We start from the raw sequence: 24,422 nt of genomic DNA on the forward strand, positions 1-24,422 counted from the left end.
TTTGCTAATTTAATGTTACCACATTATAATTCAAGTAAGTAGCTAAGTGTTACTTCCTATTACATGCAATTTTATGCCCATTTTTTGACATTTCCTTAAGATAAAACCCACTTAATACAAGACTCCCTTTTCTTTGTTTGGTCCAGACTTTTTTGTTTGCAAAAAATTGTTAACTTCTAATTTAAATTTAAAGATCAGTGGTGCATGACAAAAATCTTTCTCATTCTGAACTGGTTCGGAGAAAACTCCAGGAACAAACTTGCCAACAGTTTCAAGTTGACAAGCAGGTATTCTTTATTGCAGCGCCGGGAGACACGGGGGATAGCTCCTCCTAACGTGTGTCCCCGAATTGCTATACAGGTCATCCTTATATGGTTACTGAGCATATTACATCATTTTCCAAAAGGTTTCCGGCATGCATACAAAAATGTGGTGGTCTTTAAAGGTCATTTACTTTTCCCAACAAGCTTAATTAACATTAGTAATAATAATTAATAACATAGCAATCATCCTGGCCTTCTACTTATCAGTTAGTTTAACTGCTCTCATCCTGGACATCTGCTAGTCCGGGATACTCCCCATCCCCAGGTCCTGTCCTTCTATTCTGCTTTTCTCACACCTTTTGTACTGAGGCTCTGAGGCCCTGAAACTAAGTCAACTACCTCCAAGCATCGCAGTTATTTTCCGTTACAAAGCCATCAAACTTAACGTTACTTAGAACTGATTACATGTTGTACTTTTGTGCCTCCTTGTCTCAGAACACAGACTTCTTTTGTGACCACTATGAAAATAAATCATCACGAAATAATACATAAACCACCAAGTCAAAAATGGTGTTTACAAAATCACCTGAAAATTAGATACGCAAAAGCACCAATACAGGAAGGTTACATGAGTGAATCTACTTTTCAAACATGCCCATCACCTCTGTATCTTGGGACAAGCTTTTTAATCATGCAATTACATGCAACTGTCACAGATGCACAGAATATGCTTACAGTAGTTTCCTGTGCACCTCCTTTCTGCACTTCTCTATTTATGCATAAACTACTACCTTATCAGAAATAATTGAAAAGTCTGAATGAGCAAAATAGGAGATGAACCACGACTTTCTGCTTTAAATTAAATGAAACCTGACTTTTGGAGTCATGACCCAAAAGATGCTGCATTGCATAAACTTATGTTAGCACTATACCCCTAAGTAAATAAAGATGTAACTTGTCTCCCTTTCAACTGCAATGTTAGAAAGGCTGACAGGGCTTCACAAAACCCTCCTGTGTTAGGGAACGGAAACTCCTAATGAGATTAGTTGGTGTGTGTGCAGACATTACTTAGCCATGACTAAATGGGCTCTCTTCCTGCAGCCAGTGGAAAATTCAGGGAACTTTTTCCCCCTGCAGCATCAGAGTCCCTCTAACCTTCAGCAAAGCTGGATCCAAAAACAACTCCACTTTCTCTCCCTTTCTCTAGCTCTTTTTTCTTTTTTTTTTTTTTTTTTCCTTTCCTTACAAACATTTTTAGTGTTTTTTTCGGTTGTTCGTGGAAACTCTCCACATCGGCCAAGGGGTCTTGGGGCAGGGGCTGGCTAAGAAAAGCGGGGAGGGGGAGGGCCGGGCAGAATGCAGAAGACTACAAAGGAAACTGTAAAAAGGAGCAAATACATAAACCTGAGAGGGAGAAAACCACAGAGTTTCTTTGTGAGCTGCAGTGACTCATTTTCAAGATGTTGTCTGCTGCCAGTTTCAAACCGGAAGCGCATGGCAATTAGTCTTGCTGTTTCCAGACAAGCCAGAAACTCTCCCGACACTTCCCTCCCCCCCCCCCCCTTTTTTTTTAAAGCCCCTTCTGCAGTTTCTGCAGGAACATTACCCTCCCTCCCTCCCCTTTCTCCATTCCCCCCAGCCCCACTCGGCGCCGGGGACCCCACGGCGCCCCCGCAGTCCTGACCGGCACCCGGGCGGCCCCCGCCGCCCCAAACGCCGCTATCACGAAGCTGCTCGCTCCGGGCAGGCCCGCGCGGCCCCGGCAGCCGGACACGACCCGGCACCGCTGAGGGAGCTGCGGGCGGCGGGGGTCCCGGGGCTCCCCCCGATTCGCTGCTCCCTGTCAGGCAGCACACACCCCCCCCCCCCAGCCTCTCCTCACACCCCGACCCCTCCCGTGCCTGCTCCCCAACAGACGCTCCGTCCTCTCACCTACACCCGCCGCTCCCGGGGGCTGGCGGGGCCCCCTGAGGCAGCAGAACCCCCCCTTCCAGCGCCCTCCACCCGCCGCTCCCTGACCGCCACCCCCTGCCCCCACCACGGCAGCGCTGGCCGGGCCCGACCCCAGGGCAGGACCCCCGGGACCCCAGGCCCAGTGTGGGGCTCCACGCTGCCCCTCGGCGCTGCTCACCGCCAGCACCGCTTCCCCGCCGTCGAGGGGTGCACCGAACCCCGCGGCAGCCGCCGGCCTCCCCTTCACTCCCCTTCCCGCAGCCCCCGAAACTTCGCGGGAGTCGGGGCAGGCGCAGCAGCACTTGTACCTACCCAGCGGCTGAGGGACTTCTCCGCTCTCTCCTGGTAGTTTAGAGGGAGCCGGGTAAAATCCCCCGGTTCTCCATGCTGACAGTCTTCTGCAAACGCTCTGTTGCTCTTGTAATGAGATCCTGATTTTACTTTTTTTTTTCCTCCTTTTTTTTCTCCTTTTTTTTTCCCCTTCGGCCGGGTGTGTGTGTGTGTGTGTGTGTGTGTGTGTGTATGTGTGCGTGTGTGCCCGTGTGAGAGAGCGAGCAGGAAGTCAGAGCAGTCAGACAGAGAGCCGGCTCACTTCCTTTCCTGCATTATTCCCCAGGCGGTTTGCAGTCTGTGTAAACAGGCTTTTCCTCCCCTCTCCCCTCGCTCTGGCCACTGATGTGCAGCATGGCTGTAATATAAGACACACACATAGTAAAACGGGTAACGGTAACTCCGCAGGCTCTCAAGGAGCTCCGCCGGCTCCCCCGACCTCCACCTCTTCCTGTGCTACACCCCTGGGGAGGAGCTTCCCGACAGACCAGCGCTTGGCCCACCGGTGCTTCTCGCCTTCCCGCTCGTCCAAGTGCTTTCCCAAAAGCGTAGAATCATGGAAGAGCTTGGGTTAGAAGGTACCTTCAAAGGTCCTCTAGTCGAACTCCCCTGCAGTGAGCAGGGATGTCTTCAACTAGATCAGGTTGCTCAGAACCACGTCCAGCCTGGCCTTGGATGTCTCCAGGGTTGGCACATCTACCATGCATTTTATCCCCAGGTGACAGCTGGGATACGGGTATGAGATGCTTACAAGCAGTGCTTTGTCCTCCCAGAGCATCAGGAGGGGCCTCAGTGAGGCATTGGCCTTGGTAAAGGTGTCTGTTCTTGTGCCACCACGCTGGGGGCTCAGATGCTGGTGAAGCAAGGTGTTGGGTGCCTCCACTTCAGGTCAGTGGAGGTTGAAGGGCTGGTGGTGTGTGGGATCTTGCTGGATGCGCTGGCCACCTTCCGGAGCTGCACCTCATGCAGATGGCTAAATACAGAAACAGTGCCCCATTGCACAACATAGATTGAAAGTCAAGGGGTTCTCAAATAATCAAATTCAAGCCAGGTCTTCCAGCTTCACATCATACCTCAGAGACAGACCAGGCAGTGCCAGCTGGATAATTGGGATTTAGGTTCTGACCCTCAAGTTGTAGATCTCAGAATAAAAGTGTTGGTTTGGATTTATTGAAGGGCACACATTTCCAGTATTTTGAGTTTGCATCCTTTGTGTCTTCACTTGTGTCTCATAGATCTGCATTGTACTATTTCTAACTTCATTTGGAAATTCTCAAAGTGAGTGACATTATCTTCTCTCTGACCAATGCATCAGTGATGTTCAATGCATAACGATTTAAAATCGTTACTGCACAGCTATTTAACAGTCACAAGATTTATCAATCCAGCCCAATAACTGCAGTTCAGGATGTTCTTGACATGCATTGGCACAGAAGCAATGATTTTTTTTTCATCACTCCATTGGGATTTTGCTTACGGTGTCACTGGGAATGAAAGCATGCTCTGATGGAATTAAAAAGGTCGTCACAGTTGGCCCCTGAGCATTAGTCAGTAGCATCTGAACAGCTGGTGGTGAGCAAATTGCAGGTCCCTTGTGGAAGTCCATCAGGGTTCTTCCTTCTTGCTTTCTAACATGAAGGAGCAAGAATACGGTACTGGTGCAGTAACTTTAACTTTCCTGAAATAATTCCTTTTAGAAGTCACTCTGAATTTTAGAATGTAGATGTGAGGTCTGCTAAATCCTCATTTTGTGTTTCCCAAATACAGAATCATTAAAATGCTTAATTTGAGACAGTGTATTTCCTAGATCAAAACACAGTGGACAATGTCCTTGCTGGAAGTGTTAGGACACAGGAATCAATCTTTGTTTGTGAACTACAACTGAAGACCCAGATTTGCAAAACTAGGGCAGACAGAGGAGCTCTTATGGTGCTGATATACCACGTTTGACTGACAGCTGGGGGTACCAGCATTGGTCTTTCACGTTTAATGTTCATTGACTTTGTGAACAAGAGATGAAGCAGAGATACTCCAGAGTTGCCTTGAATGGTTATTGGTGGGTGTGGAGATCTGAGAACAAACTCTCAAAAACAGTATAACTTCTTTTCTTTTACAAAAAGTAAACACTTTAAAGAGATGTTTAAAGCTTGAAATGTTTCTGATATTTATTATGCTGTAACTTGGTTGACAGCACTGGAATTTCTTTGACAGCACCAGCCTTACTTTTGTCTAGATAGTGAGGTAGAAACCTAAACCAAGCTGCTGGAGGCTGGATGACCACTAGATGAGAGCTCTTCATATTACCTTATAGATGCTGGAGAAGAAAGTGCAGAACTTGTTTAATGGAATACAGCCATCAGGATATGCTGAGGAATTCCAAAAGCTCTGACGAATGTGGAAGAAAATGGGAGCTCTTGGCCAGGGCTACTGATTCTAGCACTATGGATGTCATTGGGAAAATACTTTTTGAAATTACATCCATGTTCTTTATAACAGCACTGTACTTAACAGAATGGTTACTGAAACTCTCATCTGCGGTATCTGCCTGGCTAATTTAATGTAGATTTACAGTTATCCTTACGGATTATTTTACACAAAAGTACAAAAGGATGAGTAAAGAAAACTGCAGATTTGCATTGCATAAGAGCCTTTTTCTTCTGCAAAAGCAGTTTCACTCAGAAAACCTGTTTGTTAACGTAGTCATTAAAATGCTAGTTATTTTGTTGGTAGAGTCAATGTCTGTGTCTCAATTCACATCCATTCATCAGCACATATTATCATTACAACTGTTATTTCTAAAGCCCTAGTCCTGTCCCCAAGCTGTGAAGATTTGGGGTTTTAACTTTGGAAATTGTTGTTCATTGCTCAGAGTTGGTCCAGACAACAGCTGTTGCATTCATGAAGGACTAAGTGTAACTAGAGAAAGCTCCCCTTCAACAAGTAAGGCAGGTTACCGCTGCTGAAAGACCTAATCCGGTGGGTTCAGGCAATCCTTGAACAAACATATGCACCCAGGATGTCCCTGTGTCCTGTTTATCTAAGGATAGTAGAGTTTGTAGAAGAGCCTGTATTTATAAACCTGTCCTTCTGTTGAAAAAAATCACCCTAAAGCATTCCCGAGCTTAGTGACTATAATTCTGGCTAATTTTTATTAGATTACATCAATTAAGAAACCAGGCTTTGTCTGTCCTTTCAGATTGTTTCTACCATATTTTTAAATTGTTCATAAATCTCATGTGCTGCTGTAATTAACCACTCTAAAAGAAAGAAACAAAAAAATGAAGGCAAATTTGCTGTGCTCCAGAGATCTGTTTAAGCTCTTCAGGCTGAGGCTCATATCTGTGTTGGTGTAGGTTTATGAGTAATTTCACCCTGAGCCTTGAGTCCCACTGTAATTAAGTTATTAAATTAAATTAAATAATTGTAATGTCACTCTGTAGCACACAGTTTTCCTTAAACGTACATAGATGTTTATAATTATGTGTAATTATCAAGAACAAAGTTGAAAGCAGTTGGAAATAATTGTTGTTTTATTTAATATTTTAATTATGAATCTATTTAATGAATGTATACATTGTCTCACCCTCTCTAAACACTTTGTATTTCTTTCTAGATGACAGGCGCTGCAGTAAAGAGGCTTCAGATTTGTGTCTGCCTTTATGACAACCAACACAATGGATCCTGTGGGAGAATCACTCGTAACCATTCTTCTCTCTTATTTTCTACTAATTCTAGCTTGAATAACCACCTGCCAGGCTACAGGGGGATTTCCAGGGGATTTTGGAAAGTGGGTATATAGAAACTAATTACAGAAGTAGGAATGATGGCCTAATTCACGTAGGATTCTTGGTTGCCCTTCACAACATACTATTTAAATGCCTTGCAAATGTTGCATCGCTATTGACGAATATTCCTTTAGCAGGTTTGGCTTTTCTCTTTCACACTTTCCTGTAGCTGGACAAACATGGGCTTCAGAGCCAACAACTTCATTATTGCAAAAAATCCCGGGGGATCCATACTGCTCACAAAGTGTTCAGGTCCTCAGTTTTATCTCATCTCACAGCCAGCTCCACTGGCAAGAAAAGTGCTGTCTGCAGTACTGTAAAGTGCTACCTCCAGGGTGTAGCACTGACTGTAAGCCCAGGGAAACTCGACTGCGCATTGTTCCCTGACAAGCATTATTTCTTCCTGGGGTTTTTGCTGAGCTATCTGGAGTAAAATTGTGAGCTTTAGAAAAATTTTTAGATGGAAGACATCAACAGAACTGTGTTTGATGTTGAGAAACCTCTTGTTCAAAGTTGGATCAGATGAGTCAGTAAAAAAATTGCATGTCATCATCAGAAGGTTCGAAACCTCATGCCACACTTTCTGGAACAAAGAAATTCTGCAAGTTTTAACCTCAACTATTTTCTGTTAGAAGCAGGAGAAGGGTGTTTCTTCACACCATGAAACAAGTATCCTGTGCAGATGGTATGACCTTGGCAAGAAAGCGGGAGCCTCTTCCATCCTCCCAGGGACTTCTGTCTTCCTCCAGGACCATGTTGCAGTCCCTTGTGACAGGCTGTGAATGAGAATTACTGCTGGGCTGCAATTAGAAATCTTCCCTCAGTCTTAAGGGAATGATGTTTTGGAGACCTCAAGGATTTCTTCCTCTCCCCTACCCACACCCGGAAGGCTGTGGTGTTTGATCAGGAAGGAGTGTTTGGGGGAAATTACTGCTTTTGCACTCCTCTTCCTCTGGCACATTTTTGCTTTCCGGAATGTTTTGCTTTCCCTGTATGTTGTGGAAGAAAGCACATGACCCAACATGTTTGAAGTAAAAGCATCACTTGTGTGTACAATTTCATTAGGTTTGCATTCTTAATGAAAGATTTATAAGGAATTACCTTCTGTGTGCAGTGTAATTGCCGATGATTTTTTGTCATTTAAGGAATGCTGTGTTGCTGCGTGTTGAAGGAGCCTGTAGCACCTAAATGAGCAACCCATGAAAACAGGGAAAGAGGATTCCAAGAACCTTTGCATAACCGTGAGGACTAAGTTAACTGGAAAGATTAACTACTTCAGAGGTCACTGTGCTTCTCTGAAATCCGTCAATCAGTTTTACTGCAATTTCTTTTCCAAGCTAATTAATTAAAGGTCTGAGCTAGAACTTTAATTACATTTTATTGGTCTCTCTTTTTTTTTGCCCTGTCTCCCATCTGTCTACTTTATTCTAACCTAATCTCTAAATATAACTTAACTAAGGTGTTTCTACTGTGAAATATCACTGTAGCATCTGAACGTAATTAAACGACTTTTACTGTTCTCAAGTGCTTTTGGTCAAATGGAGCGCAGCTCACTGCCACTTCTATTCAGCCCACACTAATTCTCACTTTTTTGAATGATGAATGATCTTATTTTCAACATGTGACTTTATAGCTTTTATATTTCCCAGTATGACACAAACTTTAGGACACATTTCTACTTAACAATTTTCAGTTAAGTGTAAATGACAATATTCCTTTCTCTTCTGATTACCCTGTATTTGATTATGATGTTCCAATGATTGTATTATCATGTTTGTAGTTACAAATTAATTATGCATGTTCTTGATGTGTGTTTTCTAATAAAATCATATTATATTATGCATATATTATATCTATATTATGTTTTCTTAAAGCCCCCCCTATTCTCACCCTCCATAGCCTTGATTATAAACCTCATATAAAAGGCACTTTTGAAAATCAAGTAAATCTTAAAAATATCTTTACATTTTAAAAGTCAAAACTAACCCATTAACCAATGACTGGTGCAGACCAGAAAGTACATGTGTTATGTGTTTCTCATGGGAAATTACTTCTGTCAGCATAATTGTAGCTGCCTTCTGCTTGCTAGAAAATCCTTTTTCTAAGTCACATTTCACATTACACAAAAAGTTGAAAAATGAATGTGTCATAACGCCTTTGCCTTACATGTGCACGTACACTCATTTTTCTTGGTGAATGGTAGCAGAGAGAGACTTCAGAAAACAATTCAAAGCATGTAAGTTAGGACCCTGGTGTGAGTGATCCAGAGGTGCCCACTTCTCTCTACTGACTACGCAGGGATCCTGGCAAGGCTCCTCAGCTAACTCAACTGCCCAGATTATGTGCTTAATGTTAAAGACACAGATATCCCTCAGATCTATATTCTGCCTTCAGTACAGCTGAAATGGGGAATCAGTTTTCAACCGTCTATGAAAGGGGTTTATTCAGGTTTTTTTTCACTGTACATTTAAACTACAAGTATGAAAAGCTTTCAGGAGATACATCTAAGTCATTTAAAAGTGACAACGTTTGATCCCTCTAAAAAAATCAAGTAACATAGGCTTGCAATGCAAACTTGATCTTGTTACTCCAAAAATTCCCATTTCATACATCTTTCATATAGTGGTTTGCTTTATCAGGATCAGGAATGGTGTCCTGCCTGTGCCTTAAATATACGTGTTGAAAAGCTGATACCTATTTGCCCACCTGATACCTTTTTATCACATACTAGTGACAGTTACAGTTCTAAGAAGACTGCTGATGTGCAGCCAAAACTACAGTAATATGTATATTGCGTTGGCTGTTGTTCACTCTTGACTGGGTGTTATCAAGAGATGCCATATTTACATTGAAAGCTTTTTTTTGTACAAACTGTAGGCTCCTTCACAACCAGAATTAGGCTCTGGTTATGGATAACCAGACTTAGCAAAAGACTATGAAAACAAGCCTAAGTCCATACTTGCTAAACAAGTTCTTAAAAGTTAGCAATGTGCTCTTACGTTGTGCTTAATACAAAATAAATTCAGCAACCACAAACCTATAGAAATAGCTAACATGGCTGTATCGCACCACTGACATCATGCAGTGAGGCGTGGCTGCTCCATGTGTGAGGAGAAGTTTTGGCCTATCACCCTCTCATCCACAGTTCAGCTGCACGCAACACGAGATTTAAGTACATTCCTAAGCTTTGCTGAAGCAAGATCTTACACCCTTATGTAAAGGTGTTGAGGTTATGACAAGTTTCTTTCGACTTCAGTGGATTTCAATCAGGGATTTATTGTGGAACTGGTTTTCAGGGAGTCTTTGGTTAAATAGCAAGTTCCATCAAAGACCTACACAGATTGCAGTATCAACTTGTTAGTCTGATACTTGCTCATTCTGTTAAAAGGAGGATGCTACGCCAAATAGATTATTTCTTACATTGCTCCATATAATATAGCTTGCATAATTCATGTTAAAAATGGCTTTGAGATACTATTGCTAGAGAAGTTGCAAAACTACGTACACATAATAATGTGTAGCGAACTATGCTGTAACATAAGTGTCTTTAAACTTTTTAAAAGGAAATGTTATAAGCTGATGGTAAATTTTTTGGATGTTATTTACGTTTGAACTTATCTCCGTTTTCCTGTAGAAACTTCCGTATCCTCTTCCTGTGTCCCTACAAAGTTTTGTACAATGCAGAACAAGAAATGCTACAGGGATTGTGCTCCACCTTTCTCCTTCCTGCTGGGATATCCTTTCTGTAGAGAAATGAAAAGCATGTAATATTCAATTTAAAATATTATTCTTTATCTCAGTAATTTTCTGTTATCTACAACACATCAAGCTGGCTACATTGGTTGCAGGAGTACACCATTTTTACATTTTTATGATATACAAGTTTCTCAGCCAAAGGTAGCTAAAATCTACCATAAAGTTTCTTGTTTTCCAGAGTCTTATCAAGGGTTCATGTCTAAGCCAAACAAGACAAGAGTGGGTTGGGTTTTTCTCTTCATTGTTTCGACTGAATTAACAGGAAAAGGGGAGTGCTTTACCTGTCTGACACTAGAGCAATATTCATTAGCTCCCACTTTTCACTTGTCTGTCTGTCCAGACTCTGTCTGCATCCTTGTGGGAATTGTAAGGGAATTTCTTAACTCCCAGTAATAAATAAGGAAATCGGTAAGGGCCTTTGATCTGAGTTCAGCTTTAATTCATTCTAAAAGCCAATACTTACAATAAAATAAAGGAACAGGTCTTTAAAAGCTTAGTTAATGTTAATGGACCGTTCTCCTGAGAAGTCAGTGTGAGCTTTTACCATTGTACTTAACTCTGTATGTTGGAAGCCTACACACATCTAAATACAAACGTATATATGTATGTTTCTCATTCAGAACATTTAACAGTTCTTCCTCAGCAATAGCAATAAGGCATGATGGTGGTCAAAATGGAAGAGCATTATTCTGTAGTCTGGTAGACAGGGAGGTCAGAAAACAAACTGATTATTCATTTCAAATGAGGTCTCTGTATGTCAAATAATAAGTTATCCACAGGGATGTGAAATTGAAATAATGCAAAAATGCAGAGACGTAAAAATATGCACGTTTCAGACAATTTGTTGAAATACCTACCAAATAATACAAAGTAGATGATTTAAAATATACATTTACAGAACAAAACTCCTCCCTCTGTGAGAGTGAGATCTGCTGAGTTAAAAGTTTCTTAGAGTTGTCAGCCTTTTATTTTCCCCTCACCTTTTCTGACAAGGTATGTATTTTATTGGCTTGTATATCTTTCTTCTTGTGCTAAATATAACAGACAAACAGAATAAGGGGAAATGTTCTGACTTGTAGGAAATAAATAATATAAAGAACAAAATAAGGATGTAGCCAGCAAAATTCATTATTTAAAATTTGTGCCTTTGCTGATTACTAAACTTATTAAGAATTATATGTCAATTTAACTTTCATTTTATCATACCTATTTATATTGTAATGTTCTTGCCTGACTTTAATTCTATAAAAATTATTTCTTTAATAATAAGTAACTTAGCACAAGGCTAACACAAGACAAAGAATGGTCCCTAAGAAAATCCCCTGTGTTTAAAGCTGCTACAATGATGCTGAAAATTGAGATGAGAGTGCACTTTTTTAGGCAAATTCCAAGATCACAGTTAGCAGTGGTAAATACACTTTTGCATGTAATAAACATTTATGATTGTGTTAGAGAATTTTGCTTTTGTGGCAATGGATTTGACTCCAATTCCAGTTCTGACCAGGCTCTCTCATGTCTAAATTAACAGAACTGTAGTCAAACCATTGGTGTTCCTCTGAACTTTTACTGGGTTAATTATGGACCATTTCAGACACTTGTTGATGTTTCAGAAATAAATATTGGCTTCCCAATTTCAAAGAGGCAGAAAAATCTTTAGCCCATTTTTTACAGAAATGAGTCTTGTCATCCCACACTATGTGAGTGGAGGTGAGAGAACCTATATCTGTGCGACTGTAGACGTACTTACACACTTTGATGTGTTTGTGTGGTGTCTGCCAGTTCTCCCTGATAGCAGGTAACCCAGCTTTCCCATTTCAGCCAAATTGACAGAAATACTCTCAAAAGTCCAACCAACATTATTGTAGGTTCTATGAAAATTCTGGGAAAATCAGCTCTTGGAATGTTAGTGCTACATCAGGAGGAAGGGTAATTGAGCTCCACAAGCCATGGACACAAGTGAGTCCACATGATGATAAATGCCTTAATTATGCGATTAGAGTCAACTGGAGTTTGCTTTTATCAGGCACCAAAAAACATAGCCAAAATATGTAAAACCATTATGAAGCCAGACTTTATTATCTCTTCCTTTCTGGAACAAATTGTTTTCCACAGCTCCACAGAGATATAAACTCTTCTCTTTTTGTCCAACACACACAGGATGCTACTAGGAAAGATTGGACTGTCTTGCAGGTCAGTGTTACACCAGTTACAGATAATAGTCTTCAACTTGCTTCTGTGTGATTATATCTTTCTTCTTTGGTCCTGGTTCTCTTGATAATCTTGGTTTATCTATCAGAGCCTCATGAAACCACATTTCAGAAGGTATAGATAACTGTGTTCTGATCTCTGAATTAACCTCAAAAGCAGTGCAAACTTTTAAAATATCTTCCCCCATAGCTTACAGGAGTCTCCTTGAGAGCATCATTGTAAAATTGAGTGTGCTAGTGATCTTAACAAGAACAACATTTATTAAAACCAAGGTGAAAACTCAATGAAAACAAAAGAAATGTATACTTTAGCCTAATTTATCAGTTACATTTCTGATCAGCTATATTAGATTAGACAGTCTTAGCTGAGTTTTATAGAGGAAAAAAATATAAACAAGTATCTTGGTGAAGAGCTTGCTTCAGTCTCTAGAGGGTTCTCTCATTGCATGGCCAGACAGTTTTGAACCAGTGGCTTTCTGAACTAGTTTCCCCAATTACATGTATGCATAAGGCTGTAAACTCTCCTTTAGGACTGTAAACTTTCCTCTAGGAGAAGCAGAAACCTTTATGTACCCAAACCAGCATTAGTTAAAATAGAGATATGAGACATGAAGGTGGTTGGTTTCGTTTAATGCTTACATTAGTGCATTTTTCATAGAATCATAGAATGGTTTGGTTGGAAGAGACATTAAAGATCATCTAGTTCCAACCTTCCTGCCAGTGAACAGGGGATGCTCTAGTGGAAGACTTTTTACTGAAGGTAAAGAACAACTTCTTAAATGTTTAGCAACTCTTTCAGAGCCTTCACTTTCAGATGTCTTTGTTCACTTAAACCTCATTGCAAGCAACTCCAAACAATTATTTCTTCATCCCAGAAAAACTGTTCCATAATTTGATTAAAAAAAAAAAAAATCTATATGAGTGTTTCTGTGAGGATTTGATTGATGTAAAAGCACGGCTTTGTGTAATTCTGAAAACAGTGAAGCCAGATCATGACTTGTGTCTCCTGTGGGAGGTACCAAGTTGGGCATTTACCATGGTGCTGAAAGGGTTTCCTTTCTCTTCCCTGTACTTCCCCAGTTATCATGGTCTGCAAGACTTCCATGCACTCAAGAGCCACATCACTAAAACATGGCAGTAAGCTGTATTTAGAACAGGGCTGCATCTGCCTTTCCAGGTTCCACAGTCCCCGCTTCCATTTCTCTCCCACATGCAAAAACGTTCCTTTGGGGACTAATGCTTTCCTCAGTTGAGCAGAACAGCTGTCAAGGGAGTTTGTGAAGAAACAAAAATGAATCACAGGCTAAAGATTAATTTAATAATCTAGAAACAGATGCCCTCGAGGATGTGTGGTATAGTAGAAGAAACAGCAACTTTTATGATGCCTGTCTTTCTCCCAGCATGAATCACCTCTGACTTGCCTCACTGCGGCTTTGCCAGCTTCTTTTAAGGTAGGTCTGCCAGCTTAGAGACCTCTAGGCAAACAGGAAATCTGGAATTGTAGCATTTCAGTCCTTTTTAAGAAGTTGTTCTGCTCAAAAAACAGCTTAATTTCCATGGAGCTCTATCAAAACAAAGTTTGTGCCTTTTTCCCAAGATGCATGTTGTTTCATCACTTTTCTTTAAAGTTCTGCGTAACTGTTGTGTAGGGTGAAAGAGGGAACTGAGACGTTATGGGTGCCATGGCAAGGGTGACGGGAAGTGAAGTGATGAGCCAGTTATTGATAATGGTTCTTTGCTTCAGGAATGGAGAACTTACTTAACTGTTCCAAGATCTTTGCTGAACTAGGAGAATATTTTATATCTTTAAGAGAACATTATCTTTCAGTGATCTGCAAATTACTGAATTGTCACCTTTCTCAGGTCCGGAGAAAAAGGGGGGTCATTTGCCTGGAAAATATGTTTTTGTACTTACATGAGGAGGGAGTGGAAACTCAGGTGTCAAAGTTCAGGCTTCTGGCATTACCTGCTAAACTTTTCAATTAAATTGCTTAGAAAGGGTAGGGCAATCTCTGCTGGTAAGATATGAATCATCCTGTCACTGTAACAGGTATATGCTATTTGAGTGACTTCAAGCAAGACTCACACTGTCTGGAGATGACAAAGAGTCAGCTGTTTGTGACCTAAGAATGGGATTCTTCCAGAGTATAGAAGAGAAAATATCAAAGATGGAAAGGATGCAAAAATAATTTAAGTCTGTTATTTCTGGTTTTTTTTGTATGCAGCATGAACAAGTTCTACACTGAAGAGCTGTAGAGCAAAGAGCACATTCATTCAAGAGAAAGGGAGGAGAGGAGAGGAGAGGAGAGGAGAGGAGAGGAGAGGAGAGGAGAGGAGAGGAGAGGAGAGGATTTGAACTGTGTTCTGCTATATCTAACAGCTTACACCATATACACATTAATATCCCAAATCAGCAGTTATACCCTCAAATGTAGCTGTTTGTGAGCTTATACACCCAACAGAAATTGTGTGTTCTCTAACATTAATGCTTATGCACAGGGTTGTTCTGTACTTATTGTGTTGCTGTATGAGAATACAGTACACTACTGGGTCCAACATTAGAGGATGCAGAGAATTATTGGTCTGTTAGGTAGGACCTGGAAAAGCTTAGAAATGGCTGCTTTGACCTGTCATCATTGCCTAAGAAGCTTCAGAAAGACCCTGTACTGATGCGCCAAATTCATTGAAGAATTAGAATCCGTACCTGTGTGTGTAACATTTTACATGTCTTAAAATTCTGAAGAAGAAAAATGGGTAACAACCAAACCCCTGGTTGTAGTCAGATACATACTTGGTATTTTTTGAGGGAGCCTGTATTTTGAACATCAAAGTTCACTGAGAATAAAGATTAATTTGCTAGTGGGAATAAGAACTGTAGCTGTGTGTGCTAAGTGTTCAACAGATAAGGATGAAGCTTCTAACCCCACTTTTTTTCTGTGTGGGTTTTCAGGTGTGGCTTTTATTTTGTTATTCCTTAAAATAGTGAGAAAAAAAACAGTTTATGTTATACTTGTTAAATTGATTGACTTACAGATCTCATTGGGATGAATCTTATGTTTAGCAGATCAGTTGTACAATTTTCTAAACCTTTCAGCTTGGAAACAACCCACACACTGTGGTAGGGTGTATGTGATGTTAATATCTGGAAACTTCAAAGTAGCCTTATTCTCTGATTCATAAAAAAGAAACAAACAACCTTTTAAGCAGCATGATGATCAGCTGCAGATAATACTACAGCCTCGTTAGGGCCAGAATTCAGCAAGCGAATTCTTGATGAAGATAAAAGGTCATCTTTCGAAGTCACCTCTAGTTTTTTTTTCACATATGATGCAGAGATTTCCTTTGGCTAGTTAGGATTATTTTGTTTGCTCTCTTCAAGTCATGTCAGTGAAAAATGGCTTCTGCAAATCCTTGATCACTTTGTTCTTTTTATTGATTTTTTCATGCCTATGATGCTGTATTTTCACCTTATTTTTCACTTTTTAAGATATGTTGTTTTCATATTTTGAGCACATATCAATAAATCTGGCTTCCTTTGCCAAAAAAAAAAAAAAAAAAGTTTTACAGGTCTGGATTTTATTTTATATTCACGTTTTGATTTCCTTCACATCTGTTTCTTTTTTGCAAGTATTCTGAGGGAATACTGCACTTTGCTTGCCTTCTTTTTTTTTTAATGAAAGCACTCAAATTCTGTTCCTGTTTAATTCAAATTCATGTTCAGCTATCTGAAAAATAAAATCCATTTTCAGCTCATTCTTGTTTCAAAATAAATAAGACTATGGTTTTAGGAGGCAGACAGGAAGTTATGCCCTTTTGACCCAAGGAGCTAAGAGGAAGGTTGGGAGGAAGATGATAAAGAAAAAGCAAAGGAGGGCATGATTTGCATGTACTGGTCATAGATCTTTAAAGTTTTAAATTATCCCAGTAGGAGGTATTTGGGGAGCAATCCCAAGCAGAATGTGGAAGCATGTTCTAGTCCACCGCGCTGTTCTGACTTTTTCTCCTTGTTCCCTGGAACCACAGTTTGGATATAGCTATTTCAGCACATTTCATAAAAGGTGAGGGTTCTGTGATCCTTTCAACGGGTTCTGGTTGGAATTAGTGTTTCTATGCACTAAATGCTCCTGAACAATTATGTCAGTCTAGGAAGTGCACATTAGCATGGAAGTAGAAGCCTCAGATACACAGATACTTAAGATCATGATTCCTTTCTGGACCTTCTTCTTCACTCTTAATCATTTCATCATTTTCTTCCTTTTATATATATTTCTCTATCTTGCAGCTCTCTCTCTTTTTCCTTTGTGTTTATTCTTTTTACGCCTCCCAGCCCTCTTGGTAACCTTCCAATGCCTGTTGTAAAGGAAAGGGACAAAGCTTATCTTTTGCCATTCTGCAGATGAAAATCCAGAGGGTTCATGCAAAGAGGTACAAAAAGATAGAAGGAAGGAGGGCTGTTGCTATGGGAGTCTTCTCTGCTTCCACTCTTCTGAAAAGGCTTATCCTTGGAGAGCCCTGCAGGATTCTGGGGACTCGGGAGAGGGAAGGGCTCTGAAACTCTTGCCTGAAATAGAAATCAGGTAACTTAATCCTCCTTTTATCCCACAGGAACCTGAGGATGAATGGGTGTGCACAGCAAGTGTGACAGCAAGGCAAGAAATTAGAAATAGTCCTGTGGAGTAGGAGGTTAACAGAGAAGAATGGACAGGGGTATCAGGGTTGCTTTACACATCTCCTTGGTGTGTGGAACGATAAGGAAAGGCAAGGAATGGCTCTGAGCCTCGCTTGCATTGGCCAGAAGGTACAGCTAGACAGTAAGGTAAGTTACTCCCACCACTGAGCGGACAAGGACCTGGGGAGGAAGTCTCACTGCCAGCTGTCCCAGTGCTCCTTCTGGCCTGGGGCAGCTGAGTGCAGAGGCAGAAGTGCCCAGCTAGTAAAGCAAAGCAACAAATTGCATATAGGCCTTTCTCATAAACTCAGGTTTTCAAAGTAAGGTTTTCAAAGTCTATGTCATGACATCTTATGCCTTGCCATAGATTTTTCTTAGTGAGTCAAGCACCTGGTGCAAATAATTATCTGCTGCAGTGAGTTAAACCTGTCTTTAATTAAAACTTTCTCCAAGCATCTCAGACATTTGAATTTGTTACCCTTATATTTATTAAATCAAACTTTCATACATCTTTCATACATGGATTGAAGTGTTATTGGAGCTTCAATTTTCAGGCACTTACTCCAGGCAAACATGAGCTTAATAAATGTCTGAAGATTGTGATGAAATTGTGGCAGAGAAGAATTTAATCCAGTCTCTTCAGAATACGGAAATATATAGGCAGCTATAATAACCTTACTTCATACTTGCGTGGGTAGACGCATACAAGCTTCTCATGTGACTTCATTCTTGTTGACCATATTTGACAGCTTTTACATATAATTGCCCACTTAATATCTTCCCAATACATTTGACAATGAATAAAATGTAAAGCTGCTGATAAGGTGAATTGTATGTTTCCACTTAAATCTTCATTCACCATTAGGTTCTTTGGTTTCTTTAGAAATGTCCCAGTATTTTGCCTACTGTGTTTGCAGCATACCTGTGCTTAATGCTCTTTTGTTTCCTTTGTCTAGCACAAGATGCTGTTATTCCACAAAGTCCCAGGGAAAGTAAAAAAAAAGGGAGAAAAAAAAGTTAATTTAGGGAGTCAATCTGCTCGGTGTTTTGTCCCAGCATCCTGTCCTCCTGATGCTTTTTACATGACCTTTTGCACTGCGCAGAATTCATTACTATTGTAGAAAACACGGGTTTGTTTCTCACAGAATTTCAAGAAACCCATGCCCTGTTTTGAAGTAGATAGGATTCACAAAATGGCAAAACCATGCCTTCTCCTAAAGCCTCTTCATTCAGTAGCAAGTTAGCTAATTAGACCCTCTAAACAAAAATACCCTAGGAATAACACTGAGCAGAAGGAGAAAATAACATGATTGCTATTTTATGTACCACTTCACTGCCGAACAGCACAGGAACCCTAACCAGGTCAAGACTACATTGTGTCTGTCAGGTGCTGTACACAATAAATAGCAGTTCCTGCTTCAGGAAACATGAAATTTGTGCATATATTTATAGCTAGGTTTGTGGCCCCATGGTAACTCATTTTGTGCTTACCTCTACAAACGCTAGTGTAGCACCCAGAAATGTTTGTTGCAGGACACAAACACCTGTGGTTTTCCCCGGGCTGAATCGCTGTATAGTTTCACTTCCACAGAAGAGTAATAGCACCTTAGTGTAAATGGAGTGGAGTAAGGCCCTAAACACTGAGTTCTGTAACTGAGAGACACTTTATATGTATATATGTTTACTGAAAGGCCTTTCAAAGAGGCATAATTATGCAGGCATCTCTGTGTACTTTGCCTGGGTCAATGCTAATATTAGAAAACACTTATTCTGTGTGTCAGATGTATTGCTGTAGTGTGCAGCCCCTGGCCTGCCTGTCCGTAATAAATCAATCTACAGAAGAACTAGACTAACCTGTATCTGTCTCAGCTGCTCTAATTGCAGACCACAAACACTGATAGAACCTAAAATGTTTGCTCTGTCTAGACTGAGTGGAGAAATGGAGGTGCACATTGCATTTGGTCTTTGGGGAGTACCTTCTGCTCCTTTTAAGGAGGCCAAGTCTACACACAACACCAGAAATTTTAGTACAAAAGCAACAAATGTTAATAAACGATTCCTTAAAAATCATTTAGATTAAAAATCATTTAGATTAATATGAAATAATCAGGTTTGAGGGTGTACTTTCAGTCTGGAAGAGCATTTAGCGTCACTGGGAAATGCTGGGTCAACTGTCCACCCACGAGTGGGACACTGCCACCTTCTTTGTCCCATCCTAGAGGGGTATGGTCCTCTGCTCACTGAAAGGAGCCAAGAAGGCACAAAGGCTGTCATTGGAGGCACACCATGCCATCCTGTCTCCAGCATCCCTCCTGCAATCCCGGCTGCTTCAAGGGCAGGCAGAGCTGCCCTGGCTATCCAGGTGACAGGAGTGAATCTGTGACCTGAACCAGTAGCCAGTGATCATGTTGCTGCTGCGAGGTCTCTTCCTGCAGACAGGCAGCTGTGAGAAGGGATGTGAGGCCACATCTCCAGAGGACAGGGGGAAGGAGGAGAGGCCCTGCAGGCTGCGGTGTGAGTGGGGCTCCTGTGTGTTTCCCTCCACCAGGAAGCTGGGCACCCTATTTTACTGGAATTACATTGAAAATGGCAGCCAAGGACAAGCACTGGGGTATTTGCAGTCCAAAAGCCCCATGGTACTCAGAGCTTTGGGTGGCAGGAATGGGCATGCTGGGCTGTGAATCAGCCTCACTCTCCTCAGCGAGCCTACGGCCACAGTTTGAGGGGGGCAGTCACCATCTTGAACCACAGTGCAGGCCTCTGGGCTGGGACGTGTTTTGTGTCCATGCTTGTACTGTCTACTGTTGGCTGGGGTGTCTGTCCCAGCACCTCAGCTCTTCTTTGTGGAAATTGTGCTTTTCATTGAAAGGAAAAAGTCACTTTCTAGATCCCAATGTGACTAAAAGGCTCAGGAGCCAGCAAGCATATGAGAACAACTCAAATTACAGTTGATTTGGCAGGGGGAAGTGGGTTTCCCTCAGACATCTCCAGCCCAAAGAAGGCTAATGCATGATTCCTCCAAGGTGGGGTGGGCCACGCTGTGGCTGCATAGCATGGGGCAAAAGGGCTTTCACCTTGTCTTCACCAGGGACTGTAGTGCTAAGACAAAGGGTAATGGATTCAAACATAAACAGGGGAAGTTTAGATTAGATATAAGGCAGAAATTCTTTACTGTGAGGGCGGTGAGGCACTGGAATGGGTTGCCCAAAGAAGTGGTAAATGCTCCATCTCTGACGGTGTTCAAGGCCAGGCTGCACAGAGCCTTGGGTGACATGGTTTAGTGTGAGGTGTCCCTGCCCATGGCAGGGGGGGTGGAACTTGATGATCTTAAGGTCCTTTCCAACCCTAACTATTCTATGATTCTGTGATTCCCTGAGCTGAAATGCAGCTGCCACCCCCTTTGCACTGCAGCAGAGAGGCAGTGGACAGAGATGCAGGTGGTAAAAAGGTGCAGAGGCTGCTCATGGTTTTGCCTGGCATCCATCTTGGACACACGCTGTGGGCATGGAGACACTCCTCTGGCCAACTGTCCCTTTCCCTGTGATTTCCACCTGGAGGTCCCCGAGGGCTTTTCTAAGAGTCCTCAAAGTGGTTGTTTCAGGGTAGTACCAGCAACTGTGGGAAAGCACCCCAGTGGGAGAGCTCCATCCAAATCAGCACCCCTGATCCAGCCTCCTCACAGCCCCAGTGGTCCTGCCTGTGCTGGCCACCAGCACCAGCCACGGTGCCGCCAGCAGCCATGGGGGCCCCTTACACCGCAGCTGAGCTGGAAGCTAAAGGCAGGAATTCCTGACTTGGCTGACCTGAGTCCAAACAACTGAGATTAAGAATGAAAAAAAAAAAAAAAAAAAAAGGAAATAAATAAAAAGCAGTTAACTCTTTTCAACTGAGTTAATAATTGATGCGTTTTCCAGTCTTGACTCTTGTCTGGCTGGGAGCAGGAAGCAATGCTCCTGAAAAATCTTTGAGGCAGTGTTTTCACATGTTGCCTTGGCCCGTGAGGGTCACAGAAAGCCTACCACCTGGGAAACCCAGGGCTGCTCAGCTTGTAAAAACACAAGCACCAGCACCGCCGTGTCCATCCTCAGAGGACAGGATTGACAGGCATCAATCTGGAGAAGGCTTTAAAGGGTTACTGGGCTGCAAGAGGGAAGGGTGGGGAGCGGAAGGCGCGGGGGGAACCGAGGTTCTCTTACAATCGTCAGATCAAGTCACAGGGTGGAGGAGGATTTTCCAGATCCTTTGACCTTAGGGCTGGGGAGTGAAAGGAAGAGGAAGCACATTTGCACAGATCCTCTGTCCGAGCTTCCTCAGGGAGGGGCTGGGGCCTCCTGGCCTTTTGCTGCATGCAGGGCCATGCGCACACATACACACAGCTAAATAAACATGGGAACGAAGTTCAAAGTAGACCCACAGCAGAAAACCTAATCTACAGGAACCTGCTATTAACACTTGTGTTCACCACCCCCCACCCCCCCCCATATCTTAAACATTAAGTGTTTAACCAGCCATAAAAGAAAATATTTGCTGGGTACCAGGAATACCTTGCAGTCCTATAGCACTTTCTAAGATTTTTTCAATCACATTATGAGCCATTAAGCCTGATTATGCCTTTGGGTAGGCACTTCAGAAGACTCAGAGAAGTAGGGAAACTGAGGCATAAGCCATAAATTAGTTGGTGGGGGGCATTTGGGACTCCTGTGGTAGAGGTAGGCAGGGAGCAAAGACCCCGTAGATGCCCATCACTTACTTTGCTCCTGACCCAAACAAAGCCCATTGAAAGCACCAGGAGTTTTTTATTGACCTTAAATAGGCTCTGGCTTAACCTCCTCTGCTACAAAGACGTCATCATTTGTATTTTATAGGATATCTGTCCTGCAGAACAGGTGTTTGAATCCTCAGTATTTTGAGACAGTAAGATATATTAGAAATAGGCATGAGAGAATCTCTCTCATTTCCCCATTTTACTTTTTCCTCATGAAGTGATTGTCAAAAGTAGCAATTTAAAGGTTCATTAACAATACAATCAAACCAAATAGCTCCTGGTTTTCTCTTTGTCCTCTTGGGTTTTGGGGTTTATTGTTTTTTTTTCCTCCTTATTTTGTTTTCAAGCTACAGGAAACATTCATATGGGCCATTTTAGATTAGACACAGCATTCAGTGACCCTCCCTACAGTAGATTTTAAAGAACAATTAGGACATTATAACTATGAAGAGGCACTCAGACCTGCAAAATTGCTCAGTAGTTTATGTTTCCTAATCCTGAATAATTCACCTCCTGCAGAACATTAAAATAATAACCTAGCATGCAAGAAATTCATGTCCTTACAGTAGCAGAGCAACTGCCCCGACAAAGTGTCAAATTCAACAAGCTTTTTTTTCTGTTCCACATTATAATTGTGTGTGTGAGTGTCTGTAGCGGTGTAGCCTCTTGGCAGGTGAGCCAGCTGACGGTAACGGAAACTTTTCCTGAGTCACCAAGTTAATTTGGTGAGGGTAGCAGTCATGTTAGCATCCATTAGCTCTGTGACTGGATCTTCATCTCAAATGGGAAAGCAGTTCTGTCCCCCTAACTGTTGGTCTGACCACTTCTCAGCAGCATTGTTGGTTTGTCTGACTTTTTGTAACACATCTAGGTCATTCTGCTGTGTTTTCTATTCACCTGCACTCCTATATCTCTTCTTTTTATCGATCTTATGATGCTGATACACAGAAATTATACAACTCTCCAAGTGACTGTATATTTTGGTTTTTGACACAAGGTGGTGTTTACTCAACATTCTGTTCATCACAGAACAGAAGAGCCCCTTTAAATAGTGATTTACAAACCTTTCAATCTGACATTTTCATATCAGAGAACCCTTGGTTCTGATAAATGAGCCAATTCATCTGAACATTGGTATGCTCCGTCTTTTTAGTATTTCTTTTCTTTCAGTCATCAGCTTTGGTTTAGTCTGCATATTTCTTCCTCTTGCTTCTGAGTACTTTACTCCCATGAAAGAGGTAATGATATTTATTGGCTGTTACCTTCTGGAGGTCTAAATTTTATTCCAGCAAGATAACAAAGATAGCCATAGGCCATTTCTGATTAGATTTTATCTCTTTCCATTGGAAAAAAATAAAATAGAATCACAATTTGCACAGATAAAAGGACTTAGACAGAATGAGAGCATTAAATACCCTTTCGTTCAGAAAAGTTTACAGTTGCCTGTGAAACGGCTTTGCCATCAAGAGGTCTGTCAGTAGCAAAACAGAGGCTCCAGCACATCTTGCCCATTGCTGGATTTCTATCAGCCAGATCATGGTGCAGAGTCAAGTGCACTTGTCATGCTGGTGAATGACCTCTTCCAGGTCACCTCTATCCAGCCCCATCCTGCAGAATGTAACAGCCTGCAAGCTGGACTTCTGGACACGGTGTCAGAGCATCTTTAGTATCAGCAATTCATCCAGTAGCTGCAATTTGCTGGTGGCGTACCTGTACTTGTACAATGGGAAAAAGCTCCCTTCAGTACAATAATTTTGCTTGCTTGTTTTTTGCTTGCTGACTGGGGCAGCACAGTCACATCACACTGATGCTTGTCTCAGCACCAGTCACCAACAAAAGTAAAGTCCAATTCCAGGTCTTAAGATAGGAAGGTGCTCCCTGAGAGAGGTCACTCCTTTCTGTCCATGACAGCACCTTACTTTAACATTTGCACTCTCTTGGAGTAGCAATGTTATTACCAATAAGAGGAAACAGAACTAGATTAATCCATGCCCCTTACTCACAGAAGAGATGGGAACAACTGCAGGTTTTGTGAGTGGAAACCAAAGGCAAATCTCATTTCTGCAAGTCAGCGTTTCTTTAGTAGCATTTTAGGCACATACCAGGGAGCCTGAAGCAGTAATATCTCATTACGTGTTCTGAAGCTTAGTCCTGCTGCTGAGGAGAGGAAGAGAACAGACAGTCTTTCTTTCTGAGACTGCTGTTCCTCCTGCCTTATGCTAAGGAGGCAGCTGGACCTGATGTCACAAGCTCTTCCATCAGCAACCTTAACGATGATGCTGGTAACTCCTTCCTCTCCCCTCTCTGGAGCCACCTGGAATGGGATTCCCACAGGAGGACTTTGTGATGTGAACAACCCACTGTGAAAACTGAAAACCAGCACAAAGGAGCTTGCTGTTTCCTCCCCAAGGTCAGGAAGAAAAGCTTCCAGCTTCTCAGCTGCATGTGTTTGCTGTGCCTTGTATGGACATAGTAGTCATATTTGTCTTGTCTTGAGGTTCCCAAGAGAGGCCAAAACTAAGCTACAACAGAATTTTACATTTCAGCAAGGATATACTGTGGTCTTTCAAGGAAAAATAAAAACAGTGCTGCTGTTCACAGCTTGAGCCACCGCTGGAGCAACACGGCAATGTCGTTTTCATACCGGCCAGACTGTCTGTACTTCCTAACTGGACCAGTGCTCTCACATGAAAT

At 41.9% G+C, this 24,422-nt stretch overlaps 1 protein-coding gene and 1 long non-coding RNA gene across 2 annotated transcripts in view; both read right to left on the bottom strand.

Moving 5' to 3' along the window:
* The window catches only part of ELK3 (ETS transcription factor ELK3), a 39,867-nt gene extending 37,186 nt beyond the window's left edge, over positions 1 to 2,681 (bottom strand). Inside the window, exon 1 of the mRNA XM_061454562.1 lies at positions 2,529 to 2,681. The gene's annotated coding sequence lies outside the window, so the exon portion shown is untranslated. The remainder of the gene's footprint in view (positions 1 to 2,528) is intronic.
* A 7,061-nt stretch (positions 2,682 to 9,742) lies between these two features.
* Positions 9,743 to 21,111, bottom strand: LOC133269879 (uncharacterized). The gene is made up of 2 exons (XR_009743583.1): positions 20,986 to 21,111; positions 9,743 to 10,074 (listed from the first exon to the last, which is right to left on the bottom strand). It is a non-coding gene; the product is annotated as an uncharacterized LOC133269879 (long non-coding RNA).
* Between the last annotated feature and the right edge of the window lie 3,311 nt (positions 21,112 to 24,422).

Source organism: Pezoporus flaviventris, unplaced genomic scaffold (genome assembly GCF_033815535.1).
Source record: "Pezoporus flaviventris isolate CSIRO_AGI_PZ_B2104156 unplaced genomic scaffold, CSIRO_AGI_Pfla_v1 ptg000016l, whole genome shotgun sequence".
In the NCBI taxonomy this organism is placed as follows: Eukaryota; Metazoa; Chordata; class Aves; order Psittaciformes; family Psittacidae; genus Pezoporus; species Pezoporus flaviventris.